Here is a 4,723-nt window from a genome sequence, read left to right on the forward strand (position 1 = left end):
TCTGCTGCTAAAATTACATGAAGAATATATAAATTCAGTAGACTCTCTATTTCATGTTTTGGTGATTCAATATTAACAAATGGAAAAACCTCAAAATCTCATTCTATTGTTAAAGTTCCAAAATCTACTGCTGCCTTTACAGGTCTTGAAATAAATTTACAATGAAAAATTGTACTATAGTAAAAGTTTTGGCTTCATTTTTCAGTTTTATAGAGAAAATTTAGATTTAAATAACTTAAAAAGCAAAACACCCATAAATAATTTTATTTAAAAGCTAAAGTTTAAAGTGTTAGGGATGTAGCTCAATGGTAGTGCACTTTCTTAGCATATGTGATGCATTCTGAAAAATTAAAAATAAGTGAAAATAAACATTTCAAAAATAATTCTTCTCACATGGAAAACCAGATGTATAAATCTCTAAATTTAGTCCTTCTTTATCATATTGCACAATTTGCAAATTTGGACAGCTTTCAGACACACAAAAAAAATGTATCCCTCTTCCATGGTTTGTCTATCCAGAGCCATTATATTTGCTTGATATAATTATAATATTAGAATTAATGTCTAATTTACAACCTGCCATGGTCCCATTTTTTTCTGAAGAAATTCATATGCATAAATCATTTCATATTATCTTTAGCTGTATCTAATGCCCTATATCTGCCTTATAATACCATTTCTTAAAGACATGCTTATAGTACAATTCAAGTTTATGAAGGATATATTCATAGCTATTTACCAACTAAGCAAAAAACTAAAATGTCAGAATATTGTCAAACCATGATGCTTTTTAAAAGTTAAATTGTTTTGTTTTTATGGTTTTGCATAGAACAGAATGGAACAATATATAGACAATACTGTTTTGTCACATAAGGATTGCTTTAGCTTTCTTCAGAAAGCAAAATAGACACTAAAATATATATGAGTCAAATATTTATCATTTGCTGTGGTCAAGAGATAATTTGGGGGAATTAATGGGGATTGAACCCAGGGGCACAGTACCACTGACCCACAGCACCAGCCCTTTTGGTTTTTTTGAGACAGAGTCTCTCTAAGTTGCTCATGACCTCACTAAATTGCTAAGACTAGACTTCAATTTGTGATCCTTCTGCCTCAGCCTGTGAGCCGCTGGGATTACCATGCATGCACCACCATATCTGGCTCAAGTAATAAATTTTTAAATGCAGAATAAAATATATGCAATTAATTATGAAAAATGATTCTTAAAAACACTATGGCTGTCTCCCAAATGACTATAAAACACAATGGCACGAAATAATCATTTTGTATGACCATAACTTCTAAGAGTAAGGAACTCAGACAAGACATTGCATATACAGCTTATCTCTGATCTTGGATGTCTGACTCAAAGGTTAGGGGCCAGAATCATCTCTAGGCTTGCTTGTTTACACATCTGGCAGTTGATGCTACTTGTTGAACTCTGCATATGATTTTTCTCAGATTTTGAAGGCTGACTTCCAAGGAGAATCATCTCAAGGAAGAGCCAAACCAACACCTTTATCATTTTTATGACTTAGTCTTGAAAGTCCAAGTCTACCCAGGATCAATGGATATCAGTTTCTCAATTTTGGTTCTTGATAGCGGTAGCAAAATTCTGGAAGAGCTTATGGGATTGGAGATATTTCTGTAGCCATTCTTGAAAAGTCCACTAAGAAGCAAACATCCTTATTAAAGTACAGAACGTTCCCATCTCCCCAGAAGTTACTCTCATACCTTTTCCAGTCAATCCAACCCACTACTTCCCCAGTAAATGATTCTTTTGGTTTTACTGCACCATGATAATTTTGTCTTCTCAAAAATTTCATACAAATATAATAATATAGATTTTAGTCTTTTAAGTCAGCTTCCTCCTCTCAGTATATCTTTCAGACCCTTGAAGATTATTTCACATATCAGAAGAATTTTTTTCTCGTCTCAATGCAGAGCAGTATCCCATTAACTGCAGGCAATTTTAATCTATTAATTTCCATTTTCCTATTCATGGACATGTGTGATATTCCTACTTGGAGAATATTATGAGTAATGACACTGAGAATATTATTTATATATCCTTTGATGAATATGTGCCTTTATTTCTCCAGAATGAGAAGAAGAATCTAGAAAATTTTGCCAAGTCATAAGGTAAGTATATGCCTAATTTTATGAAAAGCTGTGAAACCATTTCCCATAATAGTTGTGTAATTTTACACAGCCATTAGCAATGCATTATCAGTCATATTTGGTGCTATCCATTTTTTGTTATTATTTTAATTTCAACCATTCTAGTAAATGTGTAGTGATAACTTCTGGTAGTTTTGATTTGTATTCTATTAATTACTAATGATGTTAGGCATTTTTATGTGCTTATTGAACATTTATATTTCTTCTTTTATGAAATGCCTTTACCAATTTATGCCCATATTTGTTTGCCTTTTTGCTATCACAGTTCTTTGTTCTGTTGATAAAGGTTTGTTTGTTTGTTGTTTGGTAAGTTACCTGTTTTGAGAATATTTTCTTCTATTTAATGACTTGTCTTTTCTTTATCTTAAGGATTGCTTTTGATGAGCAGAAGTTTTTAATTTGATGTAGTCTAATTTATCAATTTTTCTTCTTTTATTGATTACTTTCTGTGCCCTATGCAATATTAGCCAGCATTACATCATGAAAATATTATTTTATATGTTCTTCTATAACCTTTAGTATTTCAGCTTTCCTAATTTGGCCTATAATTTATGACAAATGAATTTATTTATATGAGCTGTATCCCATCATTCCTACTCTCAGATTGGGATTTACATCAATAGCTCCCCTGGGCAAACAAGCCTTCAAACTAAGGCTGAATTACATCAGCTTACAGACAACAGATTGTGGGACTTCCCAGCCTCTATAATACACCATTTTAACCAGTATTATGTGTATATCTTAGTGGAATTAAATACTTTCACATTGTTGTATAATCATTACCACCATTTACTAGATTATTGAAATGACTAATTACTATTTTATAATAAAAATACTAAAAATGTTTCCCAATTATTTCAGCAAATCTATTTCTTGACCTTTGCAGTAACAATTGTACCAGAAACTGAAAAAGAAACATTTTTTTCTCATGATCAAGAAGTTAATCTTGCCAGGCGCTGTGGCACATGCCTATAATCCTAGCATCTCAGGAGGCTAAGGCAGGAGGATAATGAATTCAAACTCAGCCTCAGCAAAAGTGAGCCACTAAGCAACTCTAAATAAAATACAAAATAGGGCTGAGGATCTGGCTCAGTGGTCAAGTGCTTCTGAGTTCAATCCCTGGTACCCATTCCCCCCAAAAAGAAATTAATCTTAATTGATGAATTATTAGATTAGGTAATGGTAAATAATTTCAATTAGATGAATTTTAGATATTAGGAAATAATACTTTGGTAAGTGCATGCATATATACATGTATATATATATGCAGGTATATGGGTGCTTGCGTGTATATATTTATAAAAGTTATAAAACTTATAATTTCAGAATATTTTTTTTTAGAATATATACTCGTTTCTCTTACAACTATCCCACTGAAGTTAGCATAAAAAATAAGATTGATCAAAGGATATTAGGATACACACACACACACACACACACACACACACACACAATATATATATATATATATATATATATATATATATACACACACACACACACACACACACAATATATATATATATATATATACACACACACACACACACACACACACACAATATATATATATATATATATATACACACACACACACACACACACACACACACACACACACACATGTGGGTGTGTTTTAGTCTGCTTTTTCGCTGCTGTGACCTAAAAACCCAAAAAGAACAATATTAGAGAAGTAAAAATTTATTTGTGGTTCACAGTTCTGGAGATCTCAGTCAATACATGGTCGACTCCATTCCTCAGGGGCCTAAGTAAGGCAGGATGTGATGGCCTAACAGTATGGTAGAGGAGAGCAGCTGGAATCATGGTACCATCAAACAAAGAGAGAGACCTCTGCTCAATAAGGACGGGAAAAAAAAAAAAAAGACCCCAAAGGCACACCCGCAATGACCAACCTCCTCCAGCCATACCCTTCCTGCTCCCAGTTAGCACCCACTCAGTTAATTCCTATCAGAGGATTAATGCACTGATTATATCAAGTCTCTCATAACCCAATCATTTCATCGTTAAGCTTTCTTGCATTGTCTCACACGTGTGCTTTTGGGGAACACCTCATATCTACACCCTAAAAATATGGAAGATTTTATATATATCTTATACATCTTATTTAAATATCTTTTGACCTAGCAGAAAGTCAGTTAAACTCATTTCTGGCTTTCATGTTTAATATGAGGACGATTTACCCTACTTTTATAGCATAATATGTTAATATCATCATGATAAATGCCCTAACTGTAGCTCTTTTCCTAGAAGGACTTCATAATCTACCAATTCCTAGAAATTTCACTTGTAATTTTATTACTAAAACTCTTATCCTAACTGCCCCATTCTTTTGATTTCAAACATCTTATCTATAATTCCAGTATGATCAACTTAAACACATATTATGAAAATTTTTTTTATCTCTAACACATCTCCGTACAATGGCTCTTGCTTTTCTCCTATGTTAAACTCCCTATTTCTTGGATCCTTTGTTTTCCTGAAATATATCATTTAGGAACATTCTATGAAAGGATAAGAAATC

Source organism: Callospermophilus lateralis, chromosome 13, assembly GCF_048772815.1.
Source record: "Callospermophilus lateralis isolate mCalLat2 chromosome 13, mCalLat2.hap1, whole genome shotgun sequence".
In the NCBI taxonomy this organism is placed as follows: domain Eukaryota; kingdom Metazoa; phylum Chordata; class Mammalia; order Rodentia; family Sciuridae; genus Callospermophilus; species Callospermophilus lateralis.